This window comes from Canis lupus, chromosome 12 (genome assembly GCF_003254725.2).
Source record: "Canis lupus dingo isolate Sandy chromosome 12, ASM325472v2, whole genome shotgun sequence".
Lineage (NCBI taxonomy): Eukaryota > Metazoa > Chordata > Mammalia > Carnivora > Canidae > Canis > Canis lupus.
The window spans coordinates 27,019,928-27,041,644 of record NC_064254.1 but is presented as its reverse complement, the minus strand read 5'-3'; the positions used below and the strand labels follow the sequence as shown (position 1 = coordinate 27,041,644).

Here is a 21,717-nt window from a genome sequence, read left to right as displayed (position 1 = left end):
GTCTGGGTGAATGTGTATGTATGTGTGTGTGGAAAACATTTGAGGAGTTTGGGGATAAAAGAATAAAGATATAAGAAACAGTGAAAGACCACTTCCTCAATCTCCCTCTCCCTCTTTTTTTTTTTTTGAGAGAGACAAAGAGAGAGAGCAATTATGCACTAAGGAACAGGAGGGAGGGACAGAGGGAGAGGGAGAGAGAGAATCTTAAGCAGCCTCCTGCTGACAGTGGAGCTGATCACGAGGTTCAATCCCAGGATCCTGAGATCGTGACCTGAGCCAAAATCAAGAGGCAGTCACTTAATTGACTGAGCCACCCAGGTGCCCCTCAATCTTTTCACTTTTTGAGAAGAGAATCTAAATTAGAGGGATACACACATGTAAAAAAAACAAAACAAAACAAAAAACAAACAAACAAACAAAAACAAACCCTGTGCTGACTCCCACCCTAACAGAGCTGTATAAACACCCCAGTGGGAAAACAAAACAAAACAAAGCAAAACACCCTTGTGGGGCCTTCATGAAGCATAGCTAGCGCTTTGGCTTGGCTTTTCCACAACAGATAAAAGATGTTATAAAAATTCTGCTAATCAAGTTGTTTGTAGCCTCCTCCTCTTACATTATATTAGCATAACTTAAAAAACACAATATTCAGGATGGCAGTGTGAGGGAATTATGTAACTAGCAATAATACCTTCAGCATTAATTGTACCACAATGAGTTGACAGAAAATATTCAGCCGTGTGTTACCAATCAATAAGTTGATGTGACAATCTTCACAGAGACTTCCCTTAGGTGTGTGCTGATGTGTATTTTTGTTCTGTGAGGTAAACCCAAAGTAAACATGGGCCAGGAGTAAAGCTTAGGGCTAAAGAAGAATTGGGTAGATGTAAAAATTCAATTATCTGTTTCTTTTCTATTTCCTTTATCTGTTCACAAGCTTTCTATCTCAGAGGGGACTTTTTTTAAAAGATTTTTTTATTTATTCATTTGAGAGTGAGAGAGAGCACCAGAAAGCATAAGAAAGCATGAGCAGGGGGAGGCGCAGAGGGAGAGGGAGAAGGAAACTCGCAGCTGAGCAGAGAGCCTGAGTGGGGCTCCATTTTAGGATCATAACCTAAGCCGAAGGCAGATGCTTAACCAACCTAGCCACCTAGGCACCCCTCAGAGGGGACTTTCTGCTGATGCTTCTACCTTTTTAGTCTAGGCAAGAGGGTGAGACACTCACTCAACAGCATTTATTTAGCACATTTTGTGTGCTAAGCCTTCTGCTGGGAGCCAAAGTACCAGGCTAGACCCAGAAAAAGAAGATGAGCAGACAATGAAAATGTGTTGGATCTGTGTATGTTCAGCAGAACAGAATCTTTTTTTTTTTTTTTTTTGGTAGACCCAATGCTGAAAAAATCTATTTGGATGGCTGCTTTATGGCTTGAAAAGGATGCTTTATGAATCTCTTTACAGAAATTACTTTCTTATTTTCATTTACTATAATTGTTCTAATCAAAGCTTAGGGGAAAATGTGATTACTGAATTTAAAGTTGGTTATTAAATGAGTATACATAAGAAATGTAAATGAAAAACTGTAATGTTTTAAGACTAGAAACTAAAACATTAGTATCATAGTAAGAAGTATCTATTTTCAAGGACACTTTATGATCTAAAATTTCATTTTACAGTGTCTGAATAATAGCAAAGCTTGAAATGATGATTTGAAGGCAATGAAAGATCTAAAAACTTTAATATGAGTAAAAATCGAAAGTGCACAGTAAGGTCTGAACTTATCAGCAATGTACAACAGTTCATTAACATATCTCCAGTCTCCTGTTTAACAAAATAGACTTACCGATATGTTTTCCATGTAGGTATTATTGGACAATACCTTTAATCCTAGGTTTCCTACTACAAGTATCTCTAAACATTACATATATGCACAGTGCCCTACATCTTCCGTTAAAGTGTTTTTCATGTTGCCTGTAGTTAGCAGTTTATGGGATAGATTTCCTAAGTAGAATGTGAGTTCCAAGAATGAAGGGCACAGATCTTATTCATATTAGTGCTTATATTTCTTATTCCTTGCAGATGTTCTGGAATTCAATAAATGTTTAATCAAGTAATCAATGTATATAGCATCAGCATAAGTTCTATGCTTGTACAGTATGATACTGTCACACATGTTCACATGTCCAGAGAGAGTGAAAAGTAGAAATGGAGACAGCTGAGAGAATCAATGATTTGTGGTTGGTTATTGCCCTGAAATTTCTTTCTTTCTTTCTTTTTTAAAGATTTTACTTATTTATTCATGAGAAACACACAGAGAGAGGCAGAGGCAGAGGGAGAAGCAGGCTTCCCATGGGGATCCCAATGTGGGACTTGATCCCAGGACCCTAGGGTCATAACCTGAGCTGAAGGCAGGCGATCAACCACTGAGTCACCCAGGCACCCAGCCCTGAAATATCTGCCATTAGATGAACTTCTTTAGCTTCTCTATTTCTAGGAACTCTTGAGTAAACAATTTCCTCAGCTTGATGTGGAGTCGTCAAACACAGAGAGCAGAGAGGAGTGGTTATGCTTTTTGGCCACATCAAACCCTTGTGTAACTTTCTTCTGTTTATAGAATTTCTTTTGTCTCCTCTCATCCAAGCTAGAAGTTAGAACCTCAACTTTCCTGTTTTTCTGGCAGCCATGGTACAGTGTCTTCCAATCAAACACAATCATTTACCCCTCATGGACTCCACTCTAGGTAAATCTGAGGAGGCAGCAGTGACAAGTGGTAGCCTCCTGGGGTGGCATTGGTGGTACTGTTCCCAGTGACAGTGGCTTTGGAACTCTGCACAACAGTTGGTATACCTTCTAAACCTGCTTTTCTTACCCTCCCAGATTCTGTGACTTACCTAATATCTCTTAATAAATTCATTTTCTGCTTAAAATAGCTAGAATTTGCAAAAAGACTGGAAAACAGTACATAAGGATACACAAGGAACAAGAAACTTGGGTAAGAGGAAAAAGGATAATAGAGAATGCTCCCTAATTAGAAGAGTAGGAAAAATTCAATATTTGTATTAGATTTAGATTAAACAAAGGTCGACTAGGCTGCTTATACATGCATCATGCTGGCGCTCTCTCATTCACTGTCTCATTTGATGGTTTCTACAATTTCATGAGCATGGTGTGCTCATCATTTTAAGTGTAAGAGTGGCAGGATTCAGAAGTTAAGTGAGGCAGAACTCTATGCTATACTCAAATGTCATTTCCTACACAGTTCCAGCCAAGAACAATGCTGAAAATTAAGCTGCACATCATATTTCAATTTTAAGGCTTTGGAGCACCAGAGTGCAAGTAGGTACTTAAATAAACGTACCTTTCCTTTTTGTTACTATATAGTTTAATTTAATGTCATTTCATTGAGTTTTAGTCAATATGTTCAACTATAAATAAATTTCAATAAGCCAGATGTGGAATTGTTCAGGTAATGAATAGCTGATACCTCTATCCAGGCCAGAAGATCTCATCGCAGAGGAGTATCAGCTCACAACAGTATCTAATTCAGAACTTTTTTTCAGAGAAGAATAGTAATTCAAGCCTTAAATATTTTTATAATTTTTTGAACATAAAAACACCTGGTTGAAGTTTCTGACAGTCCTGGGAATTTGAACTGAAATTATTTTGTTCCATCTTCAGAGATATCCTTTGACAAGTGTTCAGCATTCACCGAGAGCATAAAAGATTTGATACTTTTCTCTGGCTGCTTAAGGAATAAAAGATAAGAGAAAGTACATTGATTTTTAAAAACAGTCAGCTTACCTGAAGGGAAAAGGTGTAAATTAAGGTGAAAAGAGAATCGGCTGAGAACCTGGCACACAATGGGGGAGCCTTTTCTTTTTTTTCCCTTTTTAAGACTTTTATTTTCTTTTAGAATATGATAAGTTGATTAGATGATCATTTAATCTTATCTGGAAAGCAAAGAAATGTATAACTCCAATTAATAGCTGTGCAAAGATAGAGCTTTCAGTATATCATTCATTGAAAACCAACGGATATCTGTTGATTGGACATATATGAGGGATTTACTGAATAAATTGTTATGTGGTGGAGAACTTTGCAAAAGTAAGCTAGAGGGCGGCAGTGTACCATCAAACATTCAGTATCGGTGGCTCAGAATTCATCACGAAACCTAATATTAAACATGAAAGTAACCAGATCTTAAATGAATGGAAATTGAAAAAAATGTATTAGAAATACTAACAGCAGAAATGCATTTCCAATCACATGACTTGCATTTGAATATCTTCAGGTTAACAGATATTAAGTACAGGCTCAATATCGGGGCAGGGTGGGGGAGAGAAGAAAAGAGCATTGGAAGGATATATTATTACTGACACTGAAGAGTAGATTCAAGAGCCATTAGAAATATGAAACCATGGAAACATTAGCTTCATTATGTGAAGCCTGAAATTAATCCAGGTTTTTAAAATTCTGGATGACTCTGCAATGGATTTGGAATAAATAGTTCTGAAAGGGACTAAAGAAGAAATGTTTAATATTTAACAAGCTATGAAAGGAATGATAAAAAACCTAGCTATAATTTGTCACTTGTTTGGAGGTTCACTTCAATGAATCAGATTATAAAAGCCTCTAAAACATCTACAAATTAAGTAAATCCCGCAAAGTGCTAGTTTTCTTTCTGAGATCACTAGAAAACACTCATGCCAACTCACCTTTTACAAGGTAAATCAGAAATTATGATACTTTAGTGTCAGAAGTGAAAAGAAATGGTGAGATTTCAGCATATGTGCTGCTGAAATGAGCAAAAGATGGTGAGATTTTAGATTGTTATTGACTTAGATACTAAACAGTATTTCTTTTTTTTTCTTTTTTAAAGATTTTATTTATTTATTCATGAGAGACACAGAGAGAGGCAGAGACATAGGCAGAAAGAGAAGCAGGCTTCCTGAGGAGAGCCTGATGTGGAACTTGATCCCAGAACCCTGGGATCATGCCCTGAGCCCAAGGTAGATGCTCAACCACTGAGTCACCCAGGTGCCTCCTAAACAGCATTTCTATCTAACTTTTTAAATGATTGTTTTTGAGAGTCTTTGGTACATAAATTACTGAAGAGAAAGGTGTAAAACTGAAGGGGAAGGGCAACACATGTTTCTCTCTCACCAAGAATTTTCAACTTCACTGAGAGAGTAAGACATGTTTATATATGTCTATGGACTGAGGACAGGTATGTGTTGCAGAAGAGAATAAAACAGCATAGAGGAGAATGCCATTGAGGAAGCAATACTAAAGTCTGTTTGTTTCTTGTCCTTGACTCCAACCTCGTTCCCCACTGGATGGCAGGGGTTATAGGGTTCCGTGTCTCCAGGACGTGCAGAAGGAAAAGATGTGTGGCTAGGAACAAGAGAAGAAACAGCTCTTCCACAGTTGCACTTCCTTCATCCCTTGACAGAGAACTGGCACTACACCTCTGCTTTGCCACGTAATGCAAGAAGCATCTCTTAGATGTTCTCAGGATCCCACTCTTCTGGTCTTCTCAGGCCCTAATGCTACCGATCACCCCTTTTCTACTCCATCTCCTGTATGGCCCATTCTTGATGTTTCTTTCCCATCAGAATATAAACATGTTGATGCATTTCCAATGTGTATAATACATGCACACACAACCTGAGAGGAGAAAAAACAACTGTACCAATCCCAAGAACCCTTCATACTCTCCTTTATTATTATTATTATTATTATTATTATTATTATTATTTTTAAAGATTTTATTTATTTATTCATGAGAGACACAAGAGAGAGAGGCAGAGACATAGGCAGAGGGAGAAGAAGGCTCCCTGTCGGGGGCCTGAGGTGGGACTGGATCCCAGGACCCCAAGATCATGACTTGAGCCAAAGGCAGATGCTCAACCACTGAGCCACCCAGGTGCCCCTATACTCTCCCCTTTAAACCAAATTTGTTGATTAGGTTATATACCCTTGCTCTTTCTACCTGTTGTTATTTACTATTGTTATTTACTCCTGACAATTCCATACCAATCTACTCCAACTGCTCTCACCAAGTTCAATAGTGACCTCTCTCCCTCTTGTGAGGCCCACTAGCCATGTCTTCTTTATGTCTCATGACTGCTAGGCAGGCAGGATTTGACATAGCTGACCTCTACCTTTTTGTGGAAATGCTTTTCTCTTGACTTGTAAGAGGCTCTGGGTTTTCTTCTCTCTCTGGCCACGTCTCAACCTCCTATGAACCTCTGTCTTCTGTCTGATATTTATTGTTGGTTATTACTATTGTTGATTTTTATTATTCAGGATCCTTCTCCTCTCCTTGTTCTAAAAACTGTCCCCACAACATCCTATCTCTATTATTGATATTACTTTTTATGAATTAATGCTTTTGGTTTGAAGTAACAGAAACCAAATTGAACTTGATTAAATGAAAGGAAAGTTGGTTTTTTTTTTTTTTTTTTTTTTTTCCTGGAAGAGGTCGAAGTGTGCCTCATGGGCCATGAGAGCTTGGGTGCAGCTTGGTCCCAGAAATGGGTCTAATTAGGGACCAAAGCACTGCAGATAAACCAGGATGTCTCTGTGCTCTCTGTGTTTCTCTTTATGCCAGCATTATGCTTTCTCTCTTGCCATAGCCTGGCTTTCTGTTTCTGTCTCTGTACAATGGAGAATGGCTGCTGGGACAATAGACCAAATTCATATCTTTTATGTGCAATAAGCACCTGCCTATAGCTGGACTTTCCAGTTCCAATTTCAAATTGGCTGGTTCAGTTGGCCAGTGTGCCCACTCCTCCTGCAGTTAACTGTGGCCTGTGAGGGAGAAGTCAGAGTGTACAAACATGGCTGCTTTCTCTATTACAGCATGGGTGGGACAGAGAAGGGGGATCCTTACAGGATTACATGAAAACCCAGTGAGTCCACACTAAGTCCCATCTCCCCAGTTGCCATCTACAAGCAGATGACTGCCAAAATGATTTCTCAAAATGCACTTCCACTGGAACGTCCCCCTGTCATCTCGAGCTCAGTATCCAGTGTTTAACTCATGACCTTTGGCCTAAAAATTTACCTATCAGTCCCCTGCTATTTCTTCAGTCTTTGCTGACCTCCTCCTAGGAGAAGGCCCTTGTCATGCCTGGTTACTGGTCATCAGCTACCATCCATAGTTTAAGCCCAAGAGGCCTGGTAAGACATGTGATCTCTTCTCTTGACATAGTCAGGGTTCCCCCTCACCCCAATTCTTCTTATCCACTCATGATAGTGTTGCTCCAGCTTCTTCTGGCAGTAAGGGCCCTCTGAGTCCCAGTCATGTCCTCCATCCACTGAAGGGCCTACATAGTACACTGGGCAGCTTCAGCTATAGCTTTACTTCATCCTGCACACTGGTTTGCAGCTGCCATTTCTCTCTATGCTTTTGGCATGTGATTTTGGGCAGGTAATCTAATTTCTTTGAGTCAGGTTTCCTCCATTAATAAAATAAGGATATCCTCCTTAGCCATAGCAGCAAGTCTTTTACAATAATTCTTCCTCCTGCCACCCTTTTTAACTTAAAAAGACTATAGGAACACCCGTGTGCTCAGCTGGTTAAACATCCAACTCTTGATTTTGGCCCAGGTCATGATCTCAGGGTCCTGAGATTTTGCCCAGTGTCTGGCCCCATGTTGGGCTCTGCACTGGGTGTGGAGCCTGCTTAAGATTCTCTCTCTCTCGGGATGCTTGGGTGGCTCAGTGGTTGAGCGTCCACCTTTGGCTCAGGGCGTGATCCCAGTCCAGGGATCCAGTCCCACATCAGGCTCCCTGTGAGGAGCCTGCTTCTCCCTCTGTCTATGTCTCTGCCCCTCTCTCTCTGTGTCTCATGAATAAATAAATAAAATTGTAAAAAAAAAAAAAAAAAAAAAAAGATTCTCTCTCTCCTTCTCTATCCCTCCTAGCAGCTCATGCATGCTCCTTCTCTCTTTCTAAAAAACAAAACAAAACAAAACAAAAACAAAAAAACAAACATCTGACTCTTGAGCTTAGCTCAGGTCATGATCTCAAGGTTAGGAGTTCAAGCCCTGTGTTGGACTTCACACTTGGTGTGAAGCTTACTTAAAAAAAGAGACCATAGATAAAGTCAGATCACATTGCTAAGAAGTTTCAAAAAGGAATTATACTAACCTTCTTTGGATATTCCTTTAGAAACATTACACTAAATGAATGATCATATGATGTAATCATCCAACAGTTACTGAAAACTTTGTCATGAGTTAGATGAGCAGAAACCTAAAGCTGAATGGAGAATAAAGAAATGTTTTGATTGAAATCCGCAGAGAGCATCTGAATTGGACCCCACATGCAATCTACCTCAAATCTTCTTGGTTTCTCTTTACAGTATGAAACAACACCCTAAGGATTCAATTGGCAAGGTCACTTGCCACAGTGGGAGCTCATAGAGACAGTGGGATAGAATGATTCTCTCACTTCAGGGATACTCATTTTTCATACTCATGTACTCAAGGAAGCCCCATGCTGCATGGTGGCCTTATAGTTTGTTTTGGTTTTTTGGTCAGGGCATAGTAATTGTTTTTGCATGTCCTGTGGTTCCCAGAGCTGTTTCTCTGTCTCACTGGTATGAAAGAAGAGGGAAAAAAATAGTGAGAAATTGAGGCAGCTTTGAGAATCACAGTGGTTAAAGGGATGCCCTAAAACAGTGTTGCTTGGAGATGCTCAAAGGAATCCTTGCAACAGCAGAAACATCACTTCTGAGCTTTTTAGAAATGCAAACTCTCAGGCTCAGGAATGTGTGTTCTCACAAGTGCTCTAGGCAATTCCTGTGCAGCTTAGGTCTGAGAAGCACTGACCTGCAAGATCAAGGCCTGTCCAGAAGTTCATGGAGATTTCGATAAGCCCCAAATCTAAGGGGAAAGCACACAAAGTCTCTGCTGCTTTTGAGAAGCTACTTCTGTGCTTCTAGTTTCTTGTGTCCCTGGGGCTAACATTTGCTATTCTAAACTGCTACAGAGCCAAACAGCTGTTCTCACACCTAGGATATCTTCTTAATACTCAAGAAAGGCTTTTACACGCTTCAAAAAAGTACATTATCTGCTGTGCTATTAGGTCCAATGTGATGACTATTAATCATGTTTGTAGCTAAGACAGTTAAAAGCTTCTTGACATGTGAATGATCTCACTTCAGTTCATCACTTACTCCTTTAAAGAAGGAGAGAAACTCTATCAAGAATAGTCTTTGACTGAATGGCTCCCAACTTACTGGGTTTGGGATATTTTTAAGAATACAATTTTGGCAGGACATTTAACCTTATTGAGTTATCTGATATTCCCAGGAGGCAAAATTCTTGCATGATCAAGAAGTCACATGGATTTGTTTGGTACTAGTTGGGGTTATGCAATGCCTCTTAATTCTCTTAATGCCTTTTAATTCTCTCTAATAAGCAGCACATTTTTTTTTCATAGGACAGGAACAACTGTGTCAGGATATATACTCACAGCAGGAAACACATTGTACACATTGCATTTGTAAAAGATTCTGAAATTTCTGAAATGCATTATTCACATCAGATTCACAGGCACACACAGACGTACACACATACACAGGAATGAGAGAGAAAGAAATGTATTTATGCACAATAGATCTAAACCTCTACGTAAAACAACACACAAATGTGTGATTTGGAAAGTGCAGTTATTATGCCTATTGGGCAGTCTAGTGCAGAGTCTTCGACGGTGCAATCTCTGGAATTAGACTCTGGGCTTGAGACCCAGGTCTATCTTTCATTATCTCTCTGTCCTTGTGAAGGTTTTGTAAACTTTCTGTGCACAGTTTCTGCATCTATAAAAGGAGGCTCAAAATAAAACCTCAAAAGTCAAAGTGAGGATTAAATTAGTTAATGCATGGAAAGCCCTTGAAATAGTGCCTGACATTTGTTAAACATACAGTAAATTTTGCAAACAAATTGTAATATTATTTAAGTTTTGTGACAAGAGAAAACGGGATTTCCTTTTACCCTGTCTATTTGGTTTGAGACCTTCCTAGCTGGGGGCTATAGTTTTAAAAAAGAAGTTCTTGTGGAGACATTTATCATGGGCTTGTACACAGGAGGCAAATTTAGGGATCCCTAAATTTAGGATTTAAGGATTAAAGCCAAAAACTTTGGCTTTAATCCTGATGTCTTCTGACCTCTATATTGTTCTCCTCCTTCCCATTGTAAATAATTCCTGGACAGGATAAGGGAGCCTTCTTTTTTCTTTTTTCCTTTCCTTTCCTTTCCTTTCCTTTCCTTTCCTTTCCTTTCCTTTCCTTTCCTTTCCTTTCCTTTCCTTTCCTTTCCTTTCCTTTCCTTTCCTTTCCTTTCCTTTCCTTTCCTTTCTTTCCTTTCCTTTCCTTTCCTTTCCTTTCCTTTCCTTTCTTTCCTTTCCTTTCCTTTCCTTTCCTTTCCTTTCCTTTCCTTTCTTCTTTTCTTAGTCTTTATGGTTTCTAAAAATTTACTTTATTACCTGTAATACACTTCACAGGTAATCTTTGACTGACAGGAAATATAATAGTATATCAGATTCAAGCAGTCCTTCAAACATTATTCTTTGTGGATATATTTTATACATATGTAAGAAGAAGACAGCTTTTGCAAATGGAAGTTCCTGGAAGAAATCCCATGTAGCATGGATTTTCACCTGCCTGTGAAGTTGAAAGGAATCTTTCTAGCATACTAAATCACGATGTGTTTCTTGAACAATACAAAGGACTGAAATGCAAGACTATTCATTCCTTTGCTTACTACCAAGTACAATTTTCATGTTAAGTCAAAGAAGAAATATCCAGGGTTAAGAGAAAGGCAGATTTGAATAATTTATATAAAGGATAGAAACCTAACATACACTCAAAATAATGTTTGACACTGGGGTTTCTTCTGAAAAGAGCTCACTTTATTAGATTTCAAGGAAAGCAAGCTTATTCTAAAGACTAATAAATTTATAACTTTTTCAACAAAAAATTATCTCAATGAGGAGTATCTATAATTAAATTTAGAAATCAAATATTACAAACTGACAACAGCTTTTGGACCAAGAAACATATAGTTTTATATATTTTATGTTTTTTCTATATTATTTTCAAATTTGCAAATCTTGGAAGACTTTTTTCCTGAAGTCTTAAAAAAAAATCATCCCTAGTATAGCAATCTATTGTGTTTTGTGCTACCTCATTTAGCTCTACATAGTTCAAATAGTGATTAAACAGACTTTTCTAAATGGAAAAAAATATGAGCAAATTTAGATATTCACAAGCAATCTCAAAGTATTTTATAAAGTATAGCTAATCTTAAAATGAATGATCACATTGTTATTTCTCCTTCCAAATTTATACTATGAACTTTGGTATTAAGACTTTTTTTGTGAGGATAAAATCTTTCATCCTTCTTACTAAGATGAAGATTAGCAACACATGTCTTATGCCAGAAACTGTTCTCCTGAGGTTGTTTTTTCATGAGTTCCATACAGAACACTGTGCTTGCTACTGTTCATGGTTGGTTAGAGCCACATCTCAGTCTATGAAGGGCTTCTACTGAGAAATTCACAATGAATTAATGAAATTTCAAGTTTTGTTACTATAGAGTGACACAATAAAATCCTCTGGGATCTGTATTAAATCAGAGGGTTTCACTACCCTCTGTGACTGAGTTGGTTTCATGCTACCGCACAATGAATAAGAGTCTCTCAATAAAGCCACACCATGAGCTTCTATATATTGTACAGTAAATCAATAGCATTTTACAACAGAATTATATGGTAAGCTTCCCTGTGCTTTACTCTAAATCAATGGAGATTCACAATAGGATTCACCTTTTAGCTTCTATGAATTGCATGGTAAATCAAGTAGCTTTATTTATTTTAAAACTGGATAGTTGCCATTACATTAGGCAATAAAGCTATAGGCATAACATTTCTGATAAGAATGAAGTCTTATTTCCAACACTTGCCCCAAGATAATGAGTTTCTCAAGAATAATGATAGGAGGTTCTATGACGTCAAATATTGGAGCTACTTGGACAAAAGGAGCAAAACTTACTGGAAGTGCAAGACAATTTTCTGAACCACAAAGTCATGAAGAAACCAAGGTCTAAGAAATCTTTCTGTTGGGAAGAGGTAAGATGAGTATGGGAAAAAGGATTTAGAAAGATTGAGAAAGTTGTAAGATGGAAGAGAATGGGATGCTTGTCAAACATTGACTGAAAAGTCCCATCCAGCAATTACTAAAAATTTTATTCTTTATTGCCAGAGAGAAATAGTTACTTGATTCCATGGTCTCTTTTAATTATGACATTTTAGGAATTAAGGAAAAATAATTTCTAGAGAAAATATTTTACTAATCTGGAAATGTTTTCTCAATTCTGAAAACATCTTGCCTTTTTAGTACAATGCTATTAATTTTCTACAGACTAAATTTAAGTAGGGTGAGTTCAGACTGGGTTTTAGTCTATTGTAGTGGGAGAGAATTATATGTATCAAATTTTATTTTAAAGCGATTTTCGCTTATGAGACAATCAAATAATGTAGAACTTTCAGACAATTCAAAGTGTGAGGCTTTTACGTAGATATAGAACCAAACACTTTAGGAATATGAAAGATATCAATTATCCCTCACCTTTCTTTTAAAAATGAGGAACCTAAGGCCCAGAAAGTTTTATACTACTTGCCTAGGGCTGTTAGTCACTGGCAGAGCCAAAATTGTATCAGGATCTGCTAATTTCCAGTCTAGTGCTTTTTTTTTTTTTTTTTAATGCTGTACAATGTCATCTTCTTATTATCCCATATTTAAATAGAATTTTTGTGCTGTCACTGGAACTTGTAAAATATTTTTACCCTTGAATCTGCCCTTTTATTTGCGTTTTGCCATGTTTTAAAGCCCCATTGGTTTTCTGCCTAGAGGAATTTTGAATTAAATTGCCTTTTGGGTTCTAAATTTGTTTTAAAACTCATTTTGAATTGGCTCATAAAACTGTGAGCTTGTCCTGCTTGAGTTTGGGCCCATCCCCTGATTTAAATTGACTTAGACATAAACTGGAGGTAATTTCCAATTTTCCTTTACTTCCCAATCATCAGTCAGACTTTTGCTATCCTGTTTTACGTTCTTATGACAGAAACTGAGGAAAGCCTCCAACCCTTGAGATGATTTAGAGAATCTTGGACCAGATTCAAATACATTAAGGGGGGAAGAAAAAGAGTAGTGGTAGATTTTAGATAAAAAGTATATTCAAACCTGTTCCAGAAAAAATGCCAGCAAGTGTTGCTGACTCATAGTCCTCCAGTCCTTTATCACCTCATTAGCTTCTGACTGTCTGACTCTGGATGCTCATGGCTATGTCAGTGCCGGCTTCTGGTTTCCTATTTGTCTCAGACATCTGAATTATCCCCCCACTCAACCTAAAGCTTTTACTGACAATATCTGGGAATCCCAGTAGCAGAGAAATACTGTGTAAACATACTGGTTCTGTTTTGTGCACCTTTACCTCTATCTTCAATGATCTTTGAGATTTTTACTTTATCTTCTTTGTGGCTAGTCCAGCCCAAAACTTGCAACATTCCGACCTTCCTTTCTTCCCATTGAAGTCTTGAAATACTCAAGGGGACAAAGTTTTAAGCAAGAGTTTGCAATGGACATTACATGAGTAAGCGCGTGTGTGTGTTTCAGAGTGTGGGTGTGGATGCAGGTAAACAAGTTAGAAATAGAAAATCATCCGTATATATTTTTAAGAGTGAAAGGTAATATTTACATTTAGCTTAAATATCTGTTGGGTAAATGAGTGAAATGAAGAGACATTTCTCTGGCATTTCAGTTTAGAATGTTTAAGTATTCTGATCCAGTGGAAGGCAGGTTAACTAGAAGCTTCGGACCCAGTTCTCTGCTCTCTGTTGGAAGCTACAGCCAAACTGGCGTCAGATGTTCACGTGTCATCACATTCAGAGTGATGACTCTATGACTGCAGCCGAAGAGGGGCGGGGGGAGAGAGAAGGCAGAGAGAGAGAGAGGTGAGCCGGGGAAACACAAAACCAAACAACTCTGACTGATTATTTCCACCCCTTAAAGCAGTGGTTCTCTCCTTGGCTGCACATTGCAGTTACCTGGGGAGCTTTGAAAAACCCTGATGCTTTAGGTCCCACCCTCAAATATCCTGCTGCAGTTGGTCTGGAGTGGGGCATGAACATCAGGATTTTTCAAAAACCTCCCAAGGTGATTATAATGTGCAGGGGAGTTGTTAATCTTGGCCTTAAGGAACTATTGACTATCATTTCTGCTTCTGATTTAACCAATAATTCTCAAACCTGCCTGTGAATGGGAATTGCCTTGGGAGGCTGTTAATGACACAGATTCCTAACCTTATCTTGCTTAACTAAACAGAATTACTTGAGGGCGGGTCCCAAAAATCTGCTTTTAAGAAAATACCTCCTCAGTGATATTTTATGCAGCCAGCTACTTGAGAAATAGAGAATTGCTTATCATTCTGACAACTACACAACAATTTCTACTGACTTGTGTCCTTAAAGCTCCATAGGAGTTTCTGCTGACAGTACTCTTCATAGCTGAGGAATGGGATGGTTTACAGAGTTTACAGAGAAGTCCAAGTTATGCTAGAAACACCTTCCAAGTGGGAAGAAGAATAGGAGGGAATATAGAAAAGGAGGAGAAAATCTTTGTGCAATTTTAATACTATTTATTGATAAACCTCTCTTGAGCTAGGTATAAATTGATTGAGTCTCTACTGATGCAAAAAGATCTGGATTTGCATCCTGGGGCAGCCACTTATTCTCATGTAAACTCGAGAGATCTGTGTTTTCAGCTCTGATGTTTTTACTTTCTATTTTATTTATTATTTCACAATAATCCTACATTTTTGGTGGGGTATTATGAAATAACATATGTAATGTGTCTAGTACAGTCATTGTGTGGAAGAGAGTAAGAGGCAGCCATTACTTTTATCACATATACATAATTTTTTTCTGAGCAATAATACATGTAGGGAGGATGACAAGGAGAGGATAATTAAGCAGAAGCATATCAAGCCTGGAACAATCGTAAAACTTAATTGCCATCTATTAAGAAAAACAAAAATTTCAAGTTTTTTTTTATTTGAATCTTATTTATTATGTTGCTTTTAAAAATGTAGGCAGTCTCAAAAATGCAATTGTATTTTGAAACATTTAATTTTAAGATCATTAGTGACTTCTATCTAATCAAGAACATATCTATCCAAGAATGTTTGCAATTATCACTGGTATTATAATCATCATCCATAGAATTATTATTTTTCTATCCTAGATATGCAAAAATAGCTTAAAAGATCAATTTTGGCTTCATTATATTGAGTTTTCTTTCTCTTCTCCAAAACCCTATTAGTTTCTTAAATTACAGGAAAACATAATGTCTGATATTATTAAATAGGATATCCATTTGATCTGATGTATCAATTTTAATATATTCAAGCCTCTCAATAGTCTATATTTATAGACAATACAAACTATGTAAATATGAAAAGCAGGCTGGCTAAGTTCCTTTGGCTTCCTTGGTAAAGCCTATGATTATAAACGGCAAGAAGACTTAAAATATCTCCTGATCTGGCAATGGAAAATCATCACATGTACTATTCTGATAGCCTAGTTTCAGAGAGAGAACAAGGAAGGTATGTTTTTACCATTGCAGGATTTCCTTTTTTTCTTAGTATGAACCCTTCACACAATGCCCTCAAGACCTCTGAATGGGTCATAATATAATTATCCCTTTATAAAAATATAGTACTGGTGACCTATTTTAAAAGTATCATTGGTAACTACCATAGCCCCAGAAATGCACAAACAGATGAATAGAAAAAGAAGACTTCCAAGACCTAGTGGTATAAGGATATGAGAACCATAGCCTTAGGTTCTCGAGGGGAGTAATTGTACCAGGAGAATGAATGGAGGATGTGGAATTCAAACAACAGCTTCAGGTTACGGAGTGAGAGCTTCAAGGTTCAAGAGATGAGATGCTGCAAAACAAACTTAAGAAATTAATGGTTTCGAAGACAAGGAAAGAGAGGCTTCAAATAGACTTCTCTAATGAAGGACATGTATAACATTATATAACATCATGATGTTGATGGGGAATAGCTTATGAAAAGTAATTCGTATTTGATCAGAACTATAGAATAATTAGCTTAAATGTGTGGTTTATTCTCCAGTGGCTCACCCCTTTTCTGAGATACTACCAGAGTGGGCTGCATCAGAGCAGTTATTATGCATGAGGGCAGGCCAAGAGTGCCAGGCATTCTTCTAATACCTGAATAGCAGTTGTTCATGGGGGCTTAATGTGTTTCTCATTATTCACGTGGAAGAGTAATATCTCCGAGGATTTGACTCATGTAATTAACAAAAAGATCGATTCTTCCAGGCTGGAGGACTCAGATCTTCTCAGTTGGTGGGTTCTCCAGAGAACTTTTCAGACAGAATAATAAATAATCCAAAATCCTATTCAAATTTAAGGTCTCACAGGGTGGCATACACCTAGTCATTAGGTGTAGGTAATTTAGGTGATCTAAGTATGAGTCCAGCCGTATGTCCCCTATTTTGTTCTCAGATGACAAAATAAGTATATGTCATCTTATAAACACTTTCATGTGTTGACATCTTATATGCAAGATATCTTTTTCTTATTTTTTATTTTTCTACTAATAATATGGATATTTAATTCTTCTTATACATGGATGAATCTTTTTGAAATATAGTTCAGATATAATCACTCCTGCCCCAACAGAAAACATTAGTGACTCACAGCTGCCTGGAAACAATATTTATATTCCTTAGCCTTTATCTACCCTCTGCACTCTCCATAGCCCAGCTAAACTGAACTATTCACAGTTTTTATTTTCACTTGGTGTTTTTGCATCAATGTGTCTGCTTTTTTTCTTGGTGTCCCTTTCATCTGAACTTCCATTTATCCACATCTTTATCTGTCCAAGTCTTGTATCCTTCACAAGCTAGCTACGATATTCTTTACCACTCCATCTCTTATTTTCTTTAAGCCACACGCAAAATTAAAAATACATTTTTTGAGCTCCTAGACTAGCTGGCCCATTAGCAGGAGATTTTATAGACCTCACAAACCCAATCAGGGTCTTGTGAGTAATCAATGTAATATCGAGACTCAAAGGAGTAAACATTTTCTCACATTTAGTATGAACAATTCCCGTGTTAACGGTCCAGTGTCTTTTCTAAAAGGCTTATTCGTTCACCTCCCTTCCCACAGCAGGAAAATCCTTGTTTTGACAAGGTCCATTATTAACAGAGCCAGAGGGGAATGCAGATGGAGGAAGCTTTTGATATTTCTCTCTACTCATTTCATCTGGTACTCTTATTTTGTAATGTCTTCTTGTCTTAGTCAGCTCAAGCTGCTGTAACAAAATGCCATAGACTGGGGTGGCTTAAACAACAGACATTCATTTGTTTTTCACAGTTCTTTCTGTAAGCTAAGAAGTCCAAAATCAAAAAAAAAAAAAAAAAAAAGGAAGTCCAAAATCAAGGTGCCAGAAGATTTGGGCCTTGGCAAGGGCTCTCTTCCTGCCTTGCAGATGGCTGCCATCTCTTGTGTGCACACATGGTCTCTCTTGATGCATGCCAGTGGAAAGAGAAAGTAATGTATTCCTTTCCTTTTAAAGGAACTAATCTCATCATGAGGGTTCCATTCTCATGACCTATTCCAAACCTAATTACCTCCCAAAGACCCCAAAGATTACTTCTTCAACATACGAATTTTGAAGGGACATAACCATTTGGTTAACACTATCTTAATATATTGCTCCTGCTAAGTTTCCAGGACAAGTTCTAGATGTTTTGGAGGATGTCTGAGTCTTTGGCCTGAAGTACTCTACTTAAGTTATTATTTGTTCTCTCCATATCCATAATCTATAAGTTATTAGAAAATGAGAACCCATCTTAGAGAAACTCTGCAGAACAAATAGGATAAGGGTAATGGAAGAGTAACTATAGTCTAATTACAGGCTGTAAAACATTTCCAAACAAAATAGAATTCAGAGGGCCTTCCATTTTCTCAGATGATAAAAGGTAGGATATTAGAGAAGGTGGTATTTATGCTAAAACCTTCCAACCAGGAACAACAAAATTCACTGTGATAGGTGAGTCAGGGAAAAGTTTAAGAACTCTGCATGTTCTGCTGGATGATTAGATGGATTCCATCCCATCTTCACATGTTCTCATTTGAAAATCTATCAGATAGTAACCTCTTTGAAGACAATTACCATATTTCATGCTTTATAATTCCTGTAGTCTTTGTATGGCCTAGGCACTCAGGAAATAATTACTGAATTAAAAAATGAAAACTGGTATTCTGTGTGGTATGTTGGAAAATGTTTAAGATTTTGAGTTGAGTTTCAGCTTGGTTATTTACTAGCTGCATGATATAGGTAAATCATTTAACTTGACAAGTTCTTAGTTCTTTAGTTTACTTATAAAAGTAAGTTATAATGGTATCTAATTTACAGTTTATTGCAAGGATTAAAGTTAATTTAAAAAATTCCTGTCCTCAGTTTGTATTCATTTATTCAACATACAGTTAATGATACCTGCTCTGCTTCAGACAGTTCTATGACCTTGGGATACATCAATAAATGGAAGAGACAAAAACTCCCTTATAGAACTTGTATTGTAGTGCAGGAGAAACAATAATGAAACCAATCAATCAGTTGTAGAGGATGTTGGAAGGCCACAAGTGCCATAGAAAGAAAAAAAGAACAGAGATGAGGGGATTGGAACTATGGTGATGGTGGGGCAGGAGCCACATCAGTGGTGGATAAGGTATTCAGAGGAGGCCTCATGGTGAGGGTGAGATGTAAGTAACAATTGGAGTGAGGGGAGCGTGTTAGCTAAGTAGATACCTGGAGGAGGATGGGTCTAGGGTTGGCCAATGTCCTCAGAGGAGCCAGCCTAGGGATTCTTTGGTGAGGTTGTTATCATATGAGCAAGTGGGGAGAAGAGCAGCAAATGAGTCAGAGAAGTAAGGGGGGATGTTGATAGCAGAACATTTGGGGCCTTGTAGGCCTCTGAATATATTTTAGCTTTCCTTTGGATCCAACTGGGACTTTGAGCAAAGATGACATGATCTGACTTCTATTCACATTTAGTGCATTGAACACAGTGGACATCCATTGCACATCTCATGATGTTTGTGAATTGAAATTTATATTTAGGTTTTTATTTATGATTTTCTTTAATCAGAATAAAATTTTGGTTGCATCTGTAGCATGCCAAAGTGATAAACAAAATACAAGGAATTTCTGTCAGCTTATTGTCAACCTTCTAGGATGACTAAGTATTATTATTTTTAAAGATTTTATTTGATTTCTTTGACAGAGGAAGAGAGAATGTGTGTGGGTGCAAGAGCACAAGCAGAGGGAGAAGCAGAGGGAGAGGGAGAAACAGCCTCCCTGCTGAGCAAGGGGGCCCAGGCAGAGCTCCATCTATCCTGGGACCCCCAGATCTTGACATGAGCCGAAAGCAGACACTTAACTGAACCCAGATGCCCCTTGACTCAATATTAATAATAATTATATTAATAAATAAATATATATATATATTTAAAGATTTTATTTATCCATTCATGAAAGGCACAGAAAGAGGCAGAGACATAGAGGGAGAAGCAGGCTCCTCGCAGGGAGCCTGATGTGGGACTCAATCCCCAGACCTGGGATCATGCCCTGGGGCTAAGGTGATTGCTCAACCACTGAGCCACCCAGGCATCCCTATTAATAAAATATTTGATTTGTGTTTGCCATAGAGTTATTTCTTAGAAAGTGAACATATTTTGGCTTTTGTGAAAATCAGTATAAAATGTCTTCTCTTCTTAAGTACTCTGGAAACTTAGGAGAAATTTTTGGAGAATTTAAAGCATTTTATTTTTCTTAAAAATAATACTCTTTTTCTATGAAGAGGCATTTTTCTGAACTATATCTGGTAGAAATGACAAGACAGACTTTCATTCTCTAGTAAGTGAAATGAGTTCACTGTGCTTATTGTACTGGTTGGGGTTCCACTACACTGCTTTTTCCTTTAGCTCAAACCACTAATCCAGGCTTCTCTGTTACTCATACTGTTGGCATTGTCAGAAAAAAAAAATCAGATTTAGCATTAGAACCTTCACAGAGCTTTTAATTTTCTTCTCTACTAGGGCCACTCCTGTCTCCCAGCAACTTGCTTACTTCTAATCAGAAGAAACCCTTTGAATCGTTCTTTTCTTATTTTCAAAGGGTCCTGAGGGTACAGTTGCAACAACTATACTAGTTACAATTTAATTAAATGACATTCTTTCCTGAATAAATTACTGACATCCACAGACATTTAGTCTTCAAACTGTCTTTAAAAACTAAAAAGGAAAAAGCCCTTTACGAATTTTGCAAATCCTCACAAAAGACAGGTTAGAATACTTTTATCTTTAAAATCATTTAATGCACTTTATTGACACATCTTAGGTCTGTCAAATGACAACATTCTCTGAAACTTATTTTATGCTATTTCAAAATACTGACGATGTATTTGATTCAATGAAAAGAATATTAAATTTTACTCAGTTGTCAAGAGAGTTATAATCTTGTTTAGGTCTCTGAATTTAGTTTCAAAGAAATAATATGCTAGTATATTACTTGGTAATATTTATGCTACACTCTGGTAGACAGACTAATGGCCCTCCAAAGATTCCACATCTACTATCTGGAACCTAGGAACATATTACCTTAAATTGCAAAAGGGACTTTTGTGATTAAGTTGTGGGTCTGGAGATGGTAAGATTATCCTGAATTATACAAGGATCCTTATATGGGGGAAGCAAGAGGATCAAAGTTATAACAGGTGATATGGTAAGAATAGAGGTTTGAAGTGAGCTGAGTCACAAACCAAAGAATGCCAGAAGCCTCCAGAAGCTGTAGGAGGCAAGGAATGTCCAAAAGGAAGCATCCCTGAAGACACCCTGACTTTAGCCCAGTGAGGTTGATTTTGGACTTCTGATCTTCAGACCTGTGAGATAATAAATTTGTGTTGTTTTAAGCTACCAAATTTGTGGTAATTTGTTACATAGCAATAGGAAATAACACACTGCCATATAACTAAAACAAATCTACATTTTTAGAAGTTGATAACACACTAATGTATGTGTTCAATCTTTGATAGCACACACAGAAAAAGAGTAAGAAGTATCATCCACTATTGTTTTCATGTAATTAACATAGAGACAGAAGTAGAGGACTATTCTAAAAATCTTGTGGACTATGCAGTTCCAGGGATAGCCAATAAATTAGCAGTCTATTAGGTTATCTTGTAGGTTACCATGCCTGGATGAGATGTCAGAGACACTTGTAGTTACAATTGGGAAGAGGGAAAACTCGTTGTTGATGTCCTTTGCTGGACACCCTTCTGGGGTCCTTTATTATTCCTGTGGCTTTCTTCATCTGATTCTGCCTTTTGCTTTATGTCCCACTTATCAAAAGTAAAATTTTTGATAAGTTCATACTGTATCATCATTTTTTGAATTTGTTGAATATAATCAGAGATATTTATCTTTCTGGAGATATATATATATATTATTCTATATATATATATTGAAATATTTATATATTTTGAAAAAACCCAAGGGAAGATTAAACACCCATGGGGTAATTTTAAGCATCAGGGCATCTTTTTTGAAGAGAA

The 21,717-nt window shown here is 37.4% G+C and overlaps 1 pseudogene; it reads right to left on the bottom strand.

The window, feature by feature from the left end:
* Positions 1-21,717, bottom strand: part of LOC125752300 (elongation factor 1-alpha 1-like) — a 758,580-nt pseudogene that overhangs the window by 217,951 nt on the left and 518,912 nt on the right.